The following is a 21,331-nucleotide window of genomic DNA, read 5'->3' on the forward strand; positions in this document are numbered from 1 at the left end:
GATTAGTTAATTAACTTGTTTTGTAATAATTAGTTTAATTAGCTTAGATTAGCAAGTTAGCTTCTTATTCGGACTCTCCCTCTAGAGGGCCAACTGTTGTAATAAGCGTGCATGTGTGTGATACATGGCTTCCAATCCCCATTTCTTTCTCCCTTTTACTTAACCACTTACGATGGTTAGTTTTAGGGCATATTTTGTTTAGCATACCTTATGGTCGCATGCTTGCATCCATTCATCTGTATTGCATGCACCAAGCTCGGCGCATCATACTAATTCCGTTGTACTTTCAATACATTTACTTGAATACGTGTTCATCAACATGTTACCAAGTTGCATTTAACATGACATTCTAGATAGCCGAGCCTATTTTAGTTGCATTTTCGCATATGTTGCATTAGCTATCTTAACATGAACTAGGATCATGCATGATTTCTAACTAGTTCTTTGTTTTGGCTCGGAGTACACTGTGAGTGTTTACGCTTTAGCATACTGCATGTGTGTTAATGTTGCCATGAAAGCATGCTTGCCATGAGGCTAATTGCTTATTTGATATAACTGCATGAATGCTTATGGGTGAAGGTTGGATTATTTGAATTGGAACAATTCATTGAATCCCGAATTTAGCCTACTTGCGAGTAGCAAACTTCAATCCATTTTCAAATAAACATGCAATGTTTTGTTCCAAATTAGGCGATCTAGTCTATACTTGTATCTTGTGCGCATCACATAGTAATTCTAGGCTAATTAACCAGTTTAAGAACACGTGTTTTCAAAAACAAAATATCATGCCTAGTACAGGCCGATCTTTGATCAGGCGAGCGGGGGTGCTCATTGCATGACCTTTCCCTCTCGTACCCAAGTTCCCGAGCCGAGGCAACTTTGGTGATGACGGACACGTGGCCTTAGGCACGAGTCAGGGTTTCCTAAATTCCCCCAAAATAAAATATTTAGGTGGCGACTCTATATCTGGCAAAGCAGTCTATGTTTGGCACTTCTTTATTAAAATCAGTTTTTCCAAAACGATTTGCCGAATTTAGACTCTTTGGTGATTTATCAATCTTACATTGCACTTTGTGAGATCAGATTAAGAATCGTGACATTGAGTCTGAACTGTAGTAAGCTAATGAACAAAGCGGATTTCGCGCCATTTCGCGCGCGGAGCCCATGACGTTAGGGCACGTCTACAGTTTCTGGCGACTCTGCTGGGGACTTAAATATAATCAAGTGGGCTTAAATATAATCAATTATGATTATTTTATTTTAATTGTTTTGATCCAAATCAAATTTTAATCAAACTTACCATATGATTCTAAAAATTCCAACTAGTTTATTAAATTAACCAGTTTTGGTTTCTGAAGTTGTTTGGGCTTTTAATTTCGAATTCTAAGTCTATAATTAAACAAAAAATTCACATACAAATAGACAAGTTTCTAATAAACTCAAAATTATGCAATTTATGCCCAATCAAATACTAGATAAAAATAGGTCGGGGTCGTTACAGTCTTCCCTCCTTAAGAAGTTTTGTCCTCCAAACTTAAGTTACCTTCATTTGGAAACAGATACGGGTACCGTTGTTGCATTTCTTCATCTTTTTTCCATGTTGCCTCTTTCCTGTAGTGTTCCTTCCATTATACTTTCACCATTTGGATAGATTTGTTCCTTAGTTGCTTCATTTGCCGATCAAGGATCCGTACAGGCCATTCCTCATATCTCATATCATCGTTTAAAGCTATTCAGTGGTAGTCAATTACATAAAACGAATTTGTAAGATACCTGCGAAGCATTGATACATGGAAATGTTGTACATTTGCTCCATTTCCAACGGTAAAGCGATACGATAAGCAACAAGGTCAAGCCATTCCAAAATCTGAAATGACCCGATATACCGCGGAGTTAGTTTCCCTTTTCTGCCAAATCTTGTTTGCCTTTTCATTGGTATCACTCGAATAAACACATGATCTCTAACTTCATACTTCAAATCTCTCATTTTCTAATTAACATAACTTTTTTGTCGGCTTTGAGTAGTCTTGAGCCTTTGTTAGATGATCTTTATCTTTTCAGTTGTTTCTTGCACAAGTTCAGATTCGTATAAAGCTCTATCACCAACCTCGGTCCAGTAAATCGAAGACCTATACTGTCATGACCCCATTCCACCCCTAATAGAATGATGTCATGATGGCCAGTAATCTGATATTGCTAAAGGCCAACTTAAAAAGATTCACACAAACAAACTATACATATGGGGCATATATGTACGAAAGTAATAAATTTAAATCTAATTAGTCCATAAGAGTTGTGCATAAATTAAACAAAATGACATACATATTAACATGTTTTACAACTTGAATAGAAAATAAAATAAACTTAATATTACATCTTGATCAAAAGGCTTCCCAAGTCAATACATACAAGGCAAATGATCTACAAAATTAAGAAGCATAATCTTCAAGATGCTACAAAAACAAAAACCAAAACATCTTCCAAATAAAGGTTAGGCGACATTGCCTTCTTGTTCATCACCTACATATATAAGAGAGAGGGGTGAGTTGAAAACTCGGTGAATGATATAAGTAATAAAAGTTTGAATGAATGATATCTGAAATTTTATCAAAACAATACATATCATAACTTGTAACAAAATCAAAGGATGAACCGAGTTCATCAATCAAAGGCTTTCAAAGTTTCGAGGGATGTTTACTAACATCTACATAATACAAAGGGTGACATTCATTGACAAAACAAAGGAATAACCGACCAAAAATCAACTAGACAGGCCCACCCGTCGATGGCAAAGGAGATATCTCAAACAAAAGTACTAGTTGCATTAAAGTCCCCTAGCCTAGCCTAGTTGGCCACCATGCCTTCCTTAGGTCTTAGTCCCAAGGAGGTCATGGGTTTAATTCCCCTTAGGGGGGTTCAATGAAGGGAGTGCAAGCATTTAGGTGCTTTGCCATGGGTGGGGAGATTTTCTCCCATAGGTGCTAATCTAACAACTAACATTTGCCGATAAAAAAAAAAAAAAAAAAAAAAGTCCCCTAGCACTAAGGACCTTTCAAGAATGTCATCAAAACAAACATATTACTTGATACAAAAACTAAGGGATAATCATTCATGCTTGATCAAATACTTTGTCAAAACAAAGCAAAGATTTGATCAAAAAATTTTAACGTAACTTTATTAAAAGTACCGCTCACAATATCTCTTCGGTCGAGGGGATTAAGGTAAAGATCCAAGACCTACAAGTACATAGTAATTCTATTGAATGCACTTCAAGAAAGTACGAAGATATGCTCAAAGATGGTTATAAAATGCACTCTCAAAACAAGCTTCAAATGAGTGAAATACATTCCGGCATTTTCTTCCAAAACCAAGTCAAGACAAAGCAAAATATATGTTGAGAGTAAAATCAATATTTTTCTTCTTGGAAAAGCATGTTGGGTACAAACCAAGTCTCAGAATGGATGTACAGAGATGAGCTGGGTCGAAATAGCCTAGCTAGAAGAACTCAGGAGATCTTGGCCGAGGTTCCACACCTCCTGGTGGAGTTGTGGTCTCCTTAGCCGAGATGTGGATTGCTCGCCCGGGATGATACAAGGTGTCGGCAAAAGTGTACTGTGGTCGACCTAGGTGTGTAGTGGTCGACCTAGGTGTGCATGCAAGATAGACTAAGGTGCAAGTGATCATACAAGGTAGCCCAAGGTAAGATGCAATGCTTGGCCTAGGTGTGAGGTCTAGACAAGAGTGGGTCTCGGTGACCACACTTTGAGAAATGAAGTCTGGAAATCTGGGTTTCCTCTTGAAGAACATGAAGAACATGAATGCTAAAATCATAATTTCTTATTCAAAATATGAGATTTCATGATATGAGTTCAAAAACATGGACCTGGATACCCATACTTGAAGATTTCATGGAAACAAACACAAAAACATAGAACTTGATACAAATTTTTTGATCAAAACATGATTTTTTTCAAGAACACAAGAACATCATTTTTTCTCTCTAAAATAAAACTTTAAATCAATGCATGGCTCATGAATCATGCTAGATCAAATAATACGATTAGATTAACATAAAGAGCAACAAGAGTAGATCAAGAATCTAACCTCAAATCACAAATCAAATTGTTCAATGTATGAAAATCAAGTTTGGAAATCTAATTCTCACTCTAAGAACTTCTTCTTCTTCTTCTTCCTAGCACTTCTCTCTCTTCAAGACAAAGATATGGCAAAGATATGGGTTTCTCAACTGCTAACTGACTTAAACCACTACTGGGATACATGGCACCATCTGATCAAGTCTCCTAAAAAAAGGTGCCAGAATGAAAAGATAAGAGTAAGTCAAAGTGTGTACTATTGGTAAGGTGGCATGGGCACTCTGACAAGGCAAGGATCCTGGATCAAAACCAAGGCTTCGAACAAGTAAAGGATAAGTGAGGTCTTCCTCATCTCGGCTAGGAGTGGTAACACTTGGCCTAGGTGTGACACACCTCGGCCTAGGTCATACAAGTCAAGGAACAAGAATGCAAGGTTCAAGGATCAAAGATCTTGGATGTGTAGATGATACATATCTCGGCCTAAGTGATGCACATCTTGGCCTAGATGATGCACATCTCGGCCTAGACGATGCACATCTCAGCCAAGATACAAGGGTGAAGGCGGAGGTCAACCAAGATGGTTCCAAGATGATCCTAAGTGTTGACGCTCAATGGTCTAGGTGTGAGAGATTCAAAGGTGTGATCTAGGCGTGAGGTGTCAAAGATAGATAGCCTAGGTTCAACACACAAAGCAAGGAACAAAGCATGGATCTTATACTTAAACAAAACACAACAACACAAAACACATGCTCCTATACTTAGACAAAATATTAAAGTTCACAAGATGCAAGCTTAACAAACCAAAATCATGTAAATTCTCATGAATCTGACTAAGGCAAAATGAGAGTTGTTATATATACTTTCTACCATACAATGCCTCATAAGGTGCTAAGCCGATACTCGAGTGAAAATTGTTGTTATAAGCAAATTTTGCCAATGGTAGGTAAGTTTCTCAGCTGTCCTGAAATTCTAGGACGCATATACGAAGCATATTTTCTAATGTTTGGATAGTTCTCTCCATTTGCCTATCAGTTTGTGGATGAAAAGTTGTGCTAAATCTCAATTCTATGCCCATAGCTTGTTGCAAACTCTTCCAAAATGTATAAACGAATTTAGGATCTCTATCTGAAACTATAGACACTGGAAATCCATGTAGTCAAATAATTTCATCAATTAGTGACAGTCTATAGGCATTAAACGGAGTTTTCACAACAAGAAAATGAGCAGTTTTTGTCAATCTATCAACAGTAACCCAAATAGCATTCATACCTCTAGGTGTTCGAGGTAGACCGACAATGAAATCCATGGTTATATGTTCCCACTTCCATTTTGGAATAGGAAGAGAATGAAGCAAATCTGCTTGTTTTTGATGTTCAGCTTTCACTTGTTGGCATTGAAGGCATTTGGAGTTGTAATCAGCAATCTCTTTTGTCATGTTTGGCCACCAGTACATCTGTTTTAAGTCTTGGTACATTTTAGTATTTCCCGGGAGCATAACAAACATTGACTTGTGAGCCTTATCTAGAATTCTTCTTTTCAATTCTCTATCATTAGGTACACAATGCCTTCCTTGAAATTTCAACACTTGATTCTCAATCGTAAACCCTGGTTTAGGCTTGGTTTTGAACTCATAATTTTTTTTTTTAAAGAAATCATCATTCCACTGCTTCTGCTTGATCTCTTCTATGATTACTGGCTGGGCTAAAATTCCAGTAAATAAATAGTCTCGTTCATAAGGTACTACTTCCAATTCAAGATTTTCAAATTCACGCAGAAGTTCTTTCTAATCTATAAGCAAACAAGCTAAATTCCCCACATTCTTTCTACTGAGTGCATCGGCTATAATATTAGCTTTCCCTGTGTGATAATGGATTTGCAGGTGGTAGTCTTTGATCAATTCAAGCCATCTCCTTTGTTGCATATTTAACTCTTTTTGGGTAAAGAGATATTTCAAGCTTTTGTGATCTGTATATACTTTATACTTTGACCCGTATAAATAGTGACACTAGACCTTTAATGCAAAGACAGCAGCGGTGAGCTTTAGAGCATGTGTCGGATAGTTCTTTTTATGAAGTTTCAACTGTAGGGTTGCATAAGCAATCACCTTGCCATTCTACATTAAAACACAACCCAACCCTCTATGAGAAACATCACTAAAAATTACAAATCCTTCAGTACCTGATGGTAGAGTAAGAATTGAAGCAGCGGTCAGCCTTGTTTTTAGCTCTTGGAATGCAGATTCTGTTTGGTTTGTCCATACAAATGGCTCTCCTTTTTGAGTCAATTGTGCCAATGGCACAACCATCTTTGAAAAGTCTTTGACAAAACTATGGTAATAACCTGCCAATCTATAATTGCTTCAATTTTCTGCGAGTCAACTGAAATGGCATCACTGTTAATGACATGCCCCAGAAATGTAACCTTATCTAACCAGAAGTCATACTTTTTAAGTTTTCCATACAAGTGTTTCTCTGTAAGTGTCTGTAGAATTATTCTCAAGTGTCATTCATAGTCGTCTTTACTTCTAGAATAAATCAAAATGTCGTTAATAAATACCACGAAAAAATCATCCAAGAATGGTTTAAAGACTTTATGCATCGAATCCATAAATGTTGTTGGTGCATTAGTAACTCCAAAAGGCATGACTAAGAATTCATAATGTCCATATCTAGTTCGAAAGGCAGTTTTCTCAATATCTTTAGCTTTAACTTTGAACTGGTGATATCTTGACCTCAAATCAATCTTTGAAAATACTTGGGCCCCCTGTAACTAGTCAAACAAATCATCAATCCGAGGCAAAGGATACTTATTTTTGATAGTTTCCTTGTTAAGTTCCTGGTAATCAATCCATAACTGGAGTATGCCATCTTTCTTCTTTACAAACAATACAGGTGCACCCCATGGTGATGTACTTCGTCGAATAAACCCCTTGTCAAGTAATCCCTACAACTCTTTCATTTCAGTAGTAGACATACGATATGAAGTTTTGGATATAGGTTGAGTACCCGGTACTATATCAATTACAAATTCAATTTCTCTATCAATCAGTTATCCTGGTAACTCTTCTGGAAACACATCAGAAAAATCCCTTACTATAGAGATACTATCCAAGGTAATATTCACGGTTTAATCATTTATCACACTACACAAGTACCCTTGACATCCCTTACTAATCAATTTACGGCTTTCACTACAAGTATTAAGTATGGTGGAGGAGCTACACCCTTATCCTTAAAATAAAATTCATCTTGACCCAAAGATCGAAATATCACTAGCTTAGATTCAGAATCAATGGTTGCATAATACTTAGATAGCCAGTTCATACCAAAAATTACATCAAAATGTCTCATGTCAAGGGGTAAAACCAGCATATAAAGTGGCATTTCCAAGTAATAATTCACATGCAGAATACATAGACGAGCACAACATAGATCCCTGTAGACATCCCATTTTTTACCGCCGTTAAGACTTGGGCATTACTGATGGTTTACTTGGTGGTGAAAGATGTGCAGAGCAAAAGTTCGATTTCTTTGGCAAGAGAGTCAAATCCCAACCTCACACCCCATTTTAGACCAAAGCTATTTTGAATGGTTTTTAGACCTTAAAACCCTCTCTTTCAAAATATTATTTTGAAATAAAGTTCCTACGATGTTCCGAGGCTCACATTTCGTCAAATGTTGCGCTTTTCGGTAAACCGAGCGAGGACAAAGTGGAAATGAATGAAAGAGAGATGAAATCTTTGAAAAATATTTCAAAACCCCTTTTTTAAGGGTTTGGAGTTGAAGAAAAGAGGAGTGGAGGGAAGAAACCTAGTTGGAGAAGAAGATGGGCATGAATTGCTAAGAGAGAGTCAGGCAACCCTCGCTAAATCAAGCCTATCCATTTGTACACTTGGATTTCAGCTATGAGGCCACCACTTTTAGAAAGCTTACTTCTGGGGCTTCATTTTTCAATTAAGAATCTCCTAAATCCGTGTCCGGATGGGGGCGATATGGTTGATTGAAGTAGGGCATCATTCCAGTTGGACTGAAACTGAGCAGTCTTCACTAAAAGACTGATATCTCTTAGCACACATGGAATTGTGAGGTGAGGCTTCCAAATTTGGAAAGAAGACTTCCAGAGCTACAGTTTAGGCTCAAGAATGACCTGAAAAAGAGTCCAGATGAAGGAATTAGGCTTTCTTCAAGTTAGGGACCAGGATTAGTTTTTGCCATCGGCCTCTATGGAGGTGCATCGGCCACAATTTGACCTTATCTGCCATATGTCGGCCAAAAGTGAACCTTCTCAGCCACAAATGTTGGCCGATCAGTCAAAAATGTCCAGAAAGCCCAGAATTAGCAAATATTTCTCCTTCAGCTGTTTCCAGCAAGCTCTACCTGTCCAAGCTCAGATATTTCAACCAAAATTGATATTTTGCTATATAATGAAGCCTTATATCTCATATTCAAGGGTTAGAACATTTCTAAAAGGCTTAGAAATTTGAGAGCTTCTCACTCTAGAATCCTCTCTCTCTAGGAGTTTTGTGAGCAAAACCTCTCTCCCTCCCTAGAACTCTCTCCTTCTCCTCTTGTTTTAGGGTTAGAAATGAGAATTTCCTACACTTTTGCAAAGAAACCCTTAACCAAAGTTGATCATCTTTGGGTTGAGATAGCTTAAGACTTTGTTTGAGCTCCAAAAGGTGGTTTTGGCTCAGATTTTGGGCTGGTTTTGCTGCTGTGCATCAAGGGTAAGAACTCTCTTCCTTTTAGCTTATTTTGCATACTTGCTTGGCCATCTTTTCACACTACTTTGGGATTGTTTTTGGGGTGGTGTTGAACTACAAAAACCTCGGTTTTTTCTCTATTTTTCAGTCCTAGAAGTGTTCGTTTGTGCCTTATTTGGCTAGGTGGTTGGCTCTCCCTTTGTTCTTTGGCTTGTAAAGCATTTAGAGCCAACTTCCTAAGATTTTGAAACCATCTTCGTTTGGCCTTTTAACCACTGAAATCCAGTGGATTTTCAGTGGTAAAAACCTTATTTTGAGGGCCCAAATAGGAGAGGGTGGTCCCCTCTCCTCTTGTCTTGCTTGCTAGTGTTGATGGCCAACCAAATGAGCATGTCTTTTTACTTCTTTATGGCTTTGTTTAGGCTCATTTTTGTGACTTATCAGACCTGCCATAACTCTGTTTTTGGCTGTCTTGGTCACCTCTTGCATGCTTATTGCACTTGTAGTGTAAATCCCCTTTGCTAGCCTTGTTAGCCTTACAAAGTAGCATACTTTTGTGGTTTGAATTAGCTTAGTTAAAGCATGTTTTTGGTGTTATTTTGGCATGTTATAACTCTGATTTTGATTGGTAGACTCACCTCTTGCATGCTTTATACACTTGTAGTGTAATCCATGCTTACTAGTCTAACATGCTTGATGTTTTGGCCAATCATGCTAGCTTATTTTGGCTATACTCCATACATGTTTTAGCATTATTTTGACATGCTTTAGGACTTTTTTGGGCTTCCTTGGTCAAATGACTCATGTTTTGTATAGCTATAGTATAAATGGCTTCATTAGTCTTGAGTTTTGAGACCACTAGCATGTTATATTTGTGATGTGTGCATGATATGGAATCATTTGGTATGAAATTTCAGAGCTTATATCTTTGTCATGCTTCCACTTAAATCACTCTTTAAGTGCTTTCGGGAGTTATGCCTCATATCTTGCTTGTGAGCCAATTTGTGCGCATGTTTGTCTAGCCTTTTGAGCTTCAATTCCAACATGTTTAAGCCATTGTTTTGATGTGATCAAGCTCTGTCTAGAGCTGGTTTAGCCCATTGGGCATTGTGTTGCATGGTTCTAGTGTTGTGTTCTTCACTAGTTTCAATGTTTAAGCCTACTAGCATGTTGTACTTGAAGTGTTTGCATGTTAGAGTCTTGCTTATCATGCCACTTTAGCACTGAAAAATCTGCCATCTCCCTCATTTCTTCATTTTTGATTTGTTTTGAGGATTGGTTAGTCTTGAGGTTGTGTTTAATGCTTGGGATTGAGGCCTATGCTTAAATGGCTTCAACTCTCTTTTGAGGGTTACTCCTAGTCAAAGGCATTGGTCTCTCCCATGCCTTAAACCATTCTCTTTGATAGACCTCTCCCTCAATAGAGGACTCTTATATTTGGACAAGTTGATTAATGAATGGATTGGTAATGTCAAAATGTGTAAACAAAATCAATCAAGTAAAATGTGCCGAGATAAGCATGTTGCATGTGTGCATTGCATTATGTTCAATCGGATGTTATGTTGAACACAAGGTGAATTGGTCTATTTCATACTCAAAGTGATGAAAATGAGCGAATTCCCTTTGTCTCCATTACCTTTGATCTTTCATGATAAGGTAATGGTCCTAAAGTCTTGTTTGCATTACACTTATTGAAATGTGTGCAAGTTGGATCTTTGGCCATCATGCATTACATGCTTGATTGATGGTTTTGGATCCAATGGTGCCTCTCCCTTGATGTTTTGAGGTGATATAGAGGGGTATGGTACACACATTCCCTTGCAAATACACTGCCATACCTCTGTTTGTGCTCTGTTGTAGCAAAAAAGAGAAGTTTGCAGGAAGAAATGGCCGATCGGCTATCTAGTGTGCCGATCGGCTATCAAAATTGGCCGATAGCCTTGAAATTTGGCCGATGACTATTACACTTGGCCGACCACATCTCAGATTGCTCCTAGGGTGGATCAGAAGTACCTTGGAAGTTGGCACAATTTTTAGAGATACAGAAAGTGTGCAAACAAAGGCATCTTGAGGCAAGGTGGTGGATTTTCGGGAGGACGCGACCGAGCATGCATCCTTCATTGTTCAAGGCGGAGCTGTGGCAGCCTATTTAATTTCATACTTAGTTGGTTTTGTAACTTAATTAATTTGTTTAATTAGTTAAGAGTTTTGTAATAATTAATTAGCTAGGGTAGTTAGTTAATTAGTTGGTTTGTATTATTTATTCGGACCCTTCGTCGAGAGGGCAAATTTGGTAATAAGTGTGCATGAGTGTGTGAATGTCTTCCAACCCCACGTCTTTCTCCCTTTTACTTAACCGCTTACGATGGTTAGTTCTAGGTCATGTTTTGATTAGCATCCTTATGCTATGCATGTTTGCATCATTCATCTGTATTGCATGCACCGGGCTCAACGCATCATACAAACCGCATTGTATTTCAATACATTTACTTGAATACGTGTTCAACAGCATGTTATCAAGTTGCATCTCATATGCCATTTTAGAGTAGCCTAGCCTATTTCTAGTTGCATTTTGCATGTGTTGCGTTAGCCATCTTAACATAAACTAGGATCATGTATGATTTCTAACTAGTTTTTATTTTGGCTCGGAGTACACTGTAAGTGTTTATGCTTTAGCATCTTGCATGTGTGTAAGTGTTGCCATGATAGCATGTTTTCCATGAGGCTAATTGCTTAAATGATATAACTGCCTGAATGCCTGTGGGTGAAGGTTGGACTGCTTGAATTGGAACAATTCATCGAAATGCGAGTTTTAAGCCCACTTGAAGTAGCAAAATCATGTTTTTCCTAAAACCCACTCGAGGGTAGCAAATCCACGTCTTAGCCTACTTGCGAGTAGAACCTTCAAACCATTTTTCAAACAAACAAACATGAGATGTTTTGTTCCAACTTTGGCGATCTAGTCTATACTTGTGTGTTGTGCGCATCACATAGTAAAGCTAGCTAATAAACCGGAATAAGAACACACGTGTTTTCAAAAACAATATATCATGATAGTAAAGGCCAATCTTTTGATCGGGCGAGCGGGGGTGCTCATTGCATGACCTTCCCCTCTCGTACCCAAGTTCCCGAGCCGAGGCAACTTTGGTGATGACGGACACCTGGACTGATTTTTAGGTGGCAACTCTGTATCTGGTAAAGCAGTCCATGTTTGGCACTTCTTTATAAAAATCAGTTTTCCAAAACGATTTGTCGGATTTGGACTCTTTGGTGATTTATCGGTCGCGCATTGCACTTTGCGAGATTAGATTCAGAACCGTGACATTGAGTCCGAACTGTAGTAGCTAATGAACAAAACAGATTTCACGCCATTCGCGCGCGGAGTCGGGACGTTCGGGCACGTCTACAATCCCCCCCGTTGGTGATGCAACACATAATATGTAACTTAAGGATTCCATGGGTCTATTCAATTTATTAACAAATACCATAGAAATTAAAGAATGAGTGGAACCTGAATCAATCAATACATATGCAACTTTGCCACAAATAGAAAAGTGTACTTGAAACTACCGCCTCTGTGTTTTGAGTATCTCCGGAATAAGTGCGAACACTCTTCTTTGCCTTATATCACTTCGTGTTGTAGCCTGAGTTGTATTGGGCCTGTGTTGGGACTAACCCGGATGAACTTGCAATGCCTCAGTTGCCATTTCGTCGAGGTTATGTACAATCTCTTGCCATGTGACTGACTTTCCCACATTGATAGCAAGCTCCCGTGGTACGATAGTGCACACCCCGATGTTTTTTTCCACATATAGCACAATTGGGTTTCGAATTAGCACTTTGGTTTGAGCTTAAGTTACTGGATTTCAATTTCTTGCTCATTGATGATGTTGCCCCTTTGCTAAAGTTTTGTCTCTTACCTCTCCATTCGAAATTCTGATTGCGAGCGGCTAGGTTTGCCTCTCACATAAGTGCCCTGTCTAACACATCAACATATTTAGGCTATTTCAAAACATTTATTCTATGAAGGATGAAGTCACGGAGACCTCCCACGAACTTTCTGGCCTTTTTGTAGTCCGTATCAACTATATGCAGTGCAAACTGTGCTAGTTTAGCAAATTGAGCTTTATATTCTGCCACTGATTTATTCCCCTATTTTAGTAGCTCAAATTGTGCCACTTTTCTATCCCGAACACACTGTGGGATGTATTTCTCATAGAAAATCTTTAACAACTAAGCCCAATTAATCCCCCTGTTAGTATCTCACATTAACGTCGACTAGCTTCTTGCTTCGTCTTCTAAGGTGAAGGAAGCCAATAGAACTTTTTGTGTCTCTACACACGGAAACACTCCAAACAATTTCTTGATCCCTAACACCCAGGCCTTAGCCTTTAATGGATCAACACCCATATGGAACAAAGGTGACTTCAACTTTTTAAATTCCTTGGTGGGGGCAATGGTTTTGCCATCTGTTTGATGATTTGGCATCGGTGGTACAGGCATTGGAGGTGGGGGTGGTGGTTGCTGTTGTTGCCATTGTTGTTGTTGTCTTAGGCTTTCAGCCATATCGTGCATTATTCTTTCCATCCTACCAAGACGGTTGGAGGTAGACTCATCCAGTTTATCTGCTCTTATTCTCACCATTATCTATATGAAACTTGTATCATAACAAATACATTGTATGCACACACATTCATTTACACATTTTCAAAAGTTATCTCATATTGTCTTTCAAATGCAATGAATTCAATTCTTAAGTCTTTTTTAGACACCTTATTGCTCAATGGACAAGTGAGTGAGGTATAACTTGTGCTCTGATACCACTCTATCGCGACCCTAGCCCGTCCCTAGAGGTTCAAGCCGTGATCGGAAAGTAATCCCGGATTACCTTCGATCTCAAAGTCAAATAAATCATAAAATAAGAATGGGGCTTAATGAAAATAAAAGCATAAAGTAATAACGAGCCACTGAGTAGCGCATACATGCTGAAATCATAAGTAGTAAAAACCAACTTTAACTTTATAAAACTTATATACAATAGTCCAAAGTCAGACTCCTCACCCCATGTCATTTATACAAGTTGCAAAATTATCCAAAGAAACAAGAACAAAACAAGACAAAAGTTGGGTTGACAATGCTTAACTCCTCTCAAGTCCAAGCTCGCCCCTTTACGGAAGCACTTTCCAAGAGGCTTCAAAAGGGTAGACGTCGAGTTTACTTTAAACGTGACGTTCCGCTTGCTCACCTACACATATATATATATATAAGGGAAAGGGGTGAGCTAGAGCCTAGTGAGTAATATAAGTATAAAGTAAAACATGTTTATATGAAATGTTGAGTGCAAAACCATGAAAAACTTCAAGATATAACTCATGTAAAGCCTATGCATGTATGAATTTTGGATAAACTAACTTCAAAAGTAAAGAATTATGCTTGCATGTGCACAATTCACTTGAATTCACTAAACTCTTATTGATTCTAGCTCATTTCTTTCAATTACATGCAAATCGTCCTACAAATTGGTGAATTCATCTTTCTACATGGTTGAACTTCATGAATTGTAGGTTAGAATCATAACTAGAGCTTGAATTTAGCCTCAATTAAGCTTAATCTCTATAACCCCCCTTCGTTTCTTTTGAATTCTACTCTCTCTCTCACTCTCTCTCTCTCTCTCTCTCTCTCTAAAGTGTTGAATTCTCTCTCTATCTAGTTTTCAGCTCAAAGTTGATGTAAAATGATGTCTAAGCATGTTTAACGAATATATATAGGGTGATTAAGGCCTCACTAATCACCTGTGCTTAAGGCTAATCAAGTGGGCTTAAATCTAATCAATTATGATTATTGTATTGTAATTATTTTGATTCGAATCAAATTTTAATCAAACTTACCATATGATTCTAAAAATTCTAACTAGCCTATTGAATTAACCAATTTTGGTTTCTGAAATCGTTTGGGCTTTCAATTTCGAATTCTAAGTCGACAATTAAACAGATAATTCACATACAAACATATAAGTTTATATTAAACACAAAATTATGCAATTTATGCCCAATCAAATACTATATAAAAATAATATGGAGGTCGGGGTCGTTACATTTACACTGCTATTGAAAGGGGTTGTTTGGCCCCGTGGGGCATACCACGGGTCCCGTACCTTATTGAAAGCCTTTCCATTAGTAGGATCAACTTCTACAGTTGCATGATGGATAGTTTTACTTTGTTTTTTTTTTTTTTGGAGATAATTCGAACCGTTTATTTTATTGGGCACTTCGTGTATTTCATCCACCAAAAAAAAAAAGGGGGTCAATTCGATAGGCTGTAATTTGTTCAATTTACCGTGTTTTTTTACTAAAACAATGAACAATAATTTTTGTTTTTAAAAACTAAATCATACATTTTTTTATAACAAAAATAATAAATTAAATAAGTTGTAGTTATCAGATCGACCTAATTTTTTTTTTTTTTTTTTTGGATGAAATGCACAAAATGCTTGACAAAATGAACTGTTCGAATTATTGAAACCGAGCCCGTGATAAGCCATAGGGTCAAACAGCCCCTCCAGTCCAAATTTTGGAATGGAGGGAATCCTCCTCATTGTAGAAAATGCTTATCCAAGTGATCTTGTAGCCACACCTTAGGGTGTGGTGATGAGAAGGTTAGAAATTCAAGTCATCTAAATCTTTCACTTTTTATACATAGAAAAAAATCAAGATAATCAGACATCGATAACTACATGTTTGAATTATATTTGTCTAAAAAAATAAACGATAAATATAATTTCATGAGTAATCATATATTTTTTTTATAATATAAATGTGATTAAAATATATAGTTATCGATGTAGAATCATCATAATGTTTTGTATAAATATTTTACTCAATAAATTTTAAAAAATAAACAACTCAAATGTCAATCTCAAAATGAACTCACCAAATTTAAACTGTTCTCTTAAATTGAATGACCAATCTGACTTATATTTATCAACGTTCATACATAGATAAGGCTTTTATCCGCCCTAGTACTTTGCCTTTGAGAGCACCGGTTCTCTTTGCCAAGAAGAAGGATGGTGTGTTGCGACTTTGTATTGATTACCAGAAGTTGAACCGGGTAATTGTTAAGAACAAGTACCCATTACCTTATATAGATGATTTGTTTGACCAGTTGAAGGGGTCTTGTTACTTTTCTAAGATAGACCTGAGATTGGGTTATCACCAGTTGAGGGTAAGGAACGAGGCTATCCAGAAAATGGCATTTCGTACACATACGACCATTATGAGTTCCTAGTGATACCTTTTGGGTTAACCAATGCACCCGCCTTATTTATGGACTTGATGAACATAATCTTTCGTGAGTTCCTAGACCGTTTGGTGGTTGTCTTTGTTGATGACATTTTGATTTACTCACACTCAAAGAAGGAACACTTGCGAGTAGTGCTTGAGTTTCTTAGAGCCCACAAATTGTATGCTAAGTTTGGGAAGTGTGAGTTCTGGTTGAAAGAAGTGAAGTTCTTATGCCATGTGGTATCCGGGGAAGGGGTGACTATAGATTCTTCCAAAATAGAAGCAGTGCAAGATGGGGAACAACCTAAGAATGCCTTTGAGATTCGTAGTTTCTTGGGGTTGGCCAGGTATTACCGTTGATTTGTGAAGGATTTCTCTAGGTTAGCCTCACCTTTGACTAGACTAACAAGGAAGGGAATCAAGTTTGTGTGGAGTGAGACTTGTGAAAAGTTGTTCCAAGAACACTGCTCCAGTGTTGATTATTCCGGAGAGTGGTTTGGTTTATTCGGTGTATTGTGATGCATCTCGAGAAGGTTTGGGTTGTGTCTTGATGCAAGATGAGAATGTAGTAGCTTATGGTTCATGTCAGTTGAAAACACATGAGAGAAACTATCATACTCATGACCTGTAGTTAGCAGCAGTGATGTTTTCCTTGAAGATTTGGAGACATTACTTGTATGGTGAGAGGTTTGAGGTATTCTCCGATCACAAGAGTTTGAAGTATCTATTCTCACAGAAAGATTTGAATCTGAGGCAAAGAAGGTGGATGGAGTTTATGGAGGACTATGATTTTGAGTTGCACTATCATCTGGGAATGGCCAACATAGTGGCCGATGCCTTGAGTAGAAAGTTCATTAGCAGTGTAGCTAGTATTGCCATTCGAGAATGGGAAATGTTGGGTGCTATTGGTGAGTTTGACATACATTTTGGTGAATCCATCAAGTTAGCACCTTTGTTTTCCATAATTGTACAACCTACACTTGTGAGTCGAGTTGTAGAAGCGTAGAGGGGTGATCACGAGGTAGAAACCCTCTAAGAGAAGATATCTAGTGGGAAGGTGAGGAAGAGCTTGAATGTGTATTTTTACTTGAGCGTTAGATACCTTGATTGTCTTTTTGTATTAGAGTCTTGTGGAGAGGAGGTACTCCAAGAGTTTCACCACTTACGCCTTGCGGTGCATCCGAGAGGCACAAAGATATATCACGACCTTAGTCACCAGTTTTGGTGGAAAGGGAAAAAGAAGGACGTAGCCATGTTTATATCGAGGTGTCTTACTTGTCAACAAGTGAAGGTTGAACATCAGAGGCCAACGGGTTTGTTACAACCCTTGCCCATAGTCGAGTTAAAGTGGGAGCATGTCATGATTGATTTTGTTATGGGTCTTCTGAGGACTCAACGGGGTAATGTAGACACCCCATTTTTGACCGCCTTTAAAACTTGGGCGCTACTGATGGTTTGCTTGGTGATGGAAGTTGCGCAGTGCAGAGGTTCGGTTTCTTTGGCAAGCAGAGCGTCAAATCCCAACTTCATACCCCTTTTGGATGAAAATGATCTTGATCAAAAGATTTTAGACCTTAAAACCCTCTCTTTCAAAATATTTCTGAAAAGAAGTTTCTACGATGTTCCGAGGCTCGCATTTTATTAAATGTTGTGCTTTTCGGTAAACCGAGCAAGGACAAAGTGGAAATGAATGAAAGAGAGATTAAATCTTTGAAAAATCTTTCAAAACACCTTGTTTAGGGGTTTGGAGTTGAAGAAAATAAGAGGAGAGGGAGGAAACCCAGTTGGGGAAGGAGTTGGGCATGAATCGTTAAGAGAGAGTCGAGCAGTCCTTCCTAAATCAAGCCTATCCGCTTGTATACTTGGATTTAAGCTATGAAGCCACCACCATTGGAAATAAGACTTCCAGAGATTCATTTTACACTCAAGAATCTCCTAAAGTCGAGTCCGGATGGGGGAGATATGGTTGGTTGAAGTTAGGCATCATTCCGGTTGGACCGAAACTGAGCAGTCTTCACTAAAAGAGGGATATCTCTTACCAAATTTGGAATTTTGATACAAGGCTGCCACCATTGGAAAGTTTACTTCTGGGGCTTCAATTTGGATAGAAGAATGACCTGAAAAGGAGTCCAGATGAAGGATTTATGCCTGGTGCAAGTCGGGGACTAGGGTTAGTTTTTGCCGTCGGCCTCTACGGGAGTGCATCGGCCACAATTGGAGCCCATCGGCCATAGGTCGGCCAAGAGTGAACCTAATCGGCCACAAATGATGGCTGGTCAGCCAACAAAGTGACCGATCGGCCAGAAATGTCCAGAAAGCCCAAAATTGGCAGATATTGCTCCTCCAGCTGTTTCCAGCTTGCACTAGCTGTCCCAATTCAGATATATTCGACCAAGCTTGATATTTTGCTATATATGAGAGCCTTATATCTCATATTCAAGGGGTTAGAACATTGAAGAAATTTTGAGAGCTTCTCACTCTAAAAAGTCCTCTCTCTCTAGAAATTTCAGAGCTAAATCTCTGCCTCTCTCTCTAAAGCCTCTCTCTCTTGCCCTTTTGTGCAGAGAAGTAGAGAAACACAACTAGTTTGCCTAGGCATCCATCATCAAAGTTGCATAACTATGGGCTGAGGTCCCTTGGAGCTTATTTTTGGGCTGTTGGAAGGTCATTTGAGCCAACAAAGAGGTTGTTTTGCTGCTGTGCATCCAAAGGTATAACTCTCCTCTTTTGTATTTGTTTTGCACACTTGCTTCACCATCCTTTTTCCATTGTTTTGGGCTGTTTTTTTGGGGCGGTGTTGAACCACAAAAAGGTCTGATTTTCAGTCCTAAAAATGCTGGTTTAAGCCTTGTTTGGCTAGGGGGTGTTTCCTCCCTTTTGCTTCTTGGCTTGTAAGGCCTTTTGAGCTATCTTTCAAGCTTTTCAAAAAACTTCTTTTTGGCCTTAAAAATACTGAATTCCAGAGAAATTTCAGTGGTAGAAAACTTGTTTTGAGGCTCAAAATAGGAGGGGGTGGTCCCCCCTCCTTTTGTCTTGTTGGCATGTGTTGATGGCCAACCAAATGAGCATGTGTTTTTACTTCTTTGTGGCTTTGTTTAGGCTCATTTTTGTGACTTTTCAGACCTGCCGTAACTCTATTTTTGGCTGTCTTGGTCACCTCTTGCATGCTTATTGCACTTGTAGTGTAAATCCTCTTTGCTAGCCTTACATGCTTGATGTTGTAGCCCATTTTTTTGGCTTGTATTGGCTCCATTCCAGCACATTTTTGATAATGTTTTGACATGCTTTAAGATTTTTGTCGGCTGCCTTGGTCATATGACTCATGTTTTGTATAGCTATAGTGTGAATGGCTTAACTAGTCTTGAGTTTTGAGGCCATTACCATGCTATACTTGTGATGTTTGCATGCCTTGGCATTATTTGGCATGGTATTTCAGAGCTTATATCTTTGCCATACTCTCATGTTTATCACTCTTTAATTGTGTTTAAGAGTTGTGCCATTATGCCTTGTTAATGAGCTAATACATGAGCACATCTTTCTTGCCATGTATGTGTAGACACCCCATTTTTGACCGTCCTCAAGACTTGGACGTCATCGTTTCAACACTCGGTGATCATCCATGTTTGTGTTCATTTTGAGATCCCGAAGGACTCGGCTGCGCGCCTTGCCTTAGGATCTCTCGACTTGACTATTTTATGCTTGGTTGTGGACCAAGAACTTGTTTTTTTTTGCACCTGAGGGTAGGAGGTGGCTTGTTAGCCATCCCCTGAAACCCACCGGCCGTGGCATGAAGCCACCGGCCTTGCTTTTTCTGCTACCGACCAAATATTTGGTCGGTCGGCACTTATGTTAGGTGTATCGGCTCTTTGTGTGGTCGGCCGGCCATTTATGTGGCCGATAGTCTCTTTCTCTGGCCGATACCTCCTTTTTTCCTTTTTCAGGCATTGTGCATGCCAGCTATGCCAGCTGGAGTGCACAAACCTGCCCTCCATACACGTGTATGGAGGAATTTGCACCCTTTGCGCGCTTTTGGTCTAGCTTCTTGAGGAAGCTTGGACCTTTGTCTTAGCTTCCTCAAGAAGCTTAGACCCCTGTCTCAGCTTCCTCAGGAAGCCTTGGCCCCTTAGCCTTAGCTTCTTTAAGAAGCCTTGACCCCTTTTGTTTAGCTTCTCTTGGAAGCTTAGGCCTTTACCTTGTCTATATAAGAGGGCCCTCGCTCTCCTTTGAGGGGGTTGAACAAAAAACCACAGATATATGATATATACAACTTTCTCTGTCTATATCTCCCTCTCTCTCTTCATTTGTGTGTGTTAGAGGGCCTAAAAGTGTGTTTTGTTCTTAGTTTTGCACTAAGAAACCTAGTGTTACACCTTGCCTTGGTTATTGAGGTGTTGAGAGGTTGTTCTTGGAGCTTTTGAGTTGGTTTTGATCAGAAAAGAGGGCTGGAGTTTTGGTTCTTGAAGTGTTCTTCAAGGGTGAGGACTATTGCTTTATATTCCCAATTCTTGCACTAGCTTTTAACCTACTTTGCATGCTGCTTTGAGCTTTGTGTATAGCATATAAAAGTTCTATTTTTTTGTGTTTAAGATACTTCATTAAGGTCACTTTGGTGTTGGGGGTCGTCCACCCCCTCTTTGGCCTTGTTTGGCCCTTTTTGTGCTTTCTTTGTTGAGCTTCGGGAACCTTCGTGTATTGGCCTTCTCGCCACTAAAATCTAGAGGATTTTCAGTGGTGAAGAAGAGATTTTGAGGTCTTGCATAGGGGAGGGACACCCCTCTCTCTTTGTCTATCTTTTGCTTATGTTTTTGGCTCATACGAGTAGCACGCATGCTTAGTTGTTTTTAGCATCATTTCAGTAGGTATTTGGTGATATTTGGTCATATTATACCTCTATTTTTAGTTGGTTTGATGGTCCATTTCATGCATTATATGCTTGCCTTGTAATCCCATGTTTTGACCTAACATGTATCATGTTGTGAGATGACATTTTAGCAAGATTTTGGTTTGACTCCATGAAGCTTTTAGTCCTATTTCATCATGTTTAAGGTCTATCTTGGGTCTTTAGAGTCATGTTTGCCATGTTTTGTATAGCCCCTTTGCATTCTAGCTTGTAGGCCTTGAGTGTGTGAGCCATGAGCATGCTGTAGCTGGGTTGTTTCAGTGATTTGGAGTCATTTTCCATGCTATTTTAGTCCATAATCCATGCTTGTATGCTTGCATTCATCATCCCTTTCATGCTTTGAAGAGTCATCATT

This window comes from Camellia sinensis, chromosome 3 (genome assembly GCF_055761805.1).
Source record: "Camellia sinensis isolate YWXY chromosome 3, ASM5576180v1, whole genome shotgun sequence".
In the NCBI taxonomy this organism is placed as follows: domain Eukaryota; kingdom Viridiplantae; phylum Streptophyta; class Magnoliopsida; order Ericales; family Theaceae; genus Camellia; species Camellia sinensis.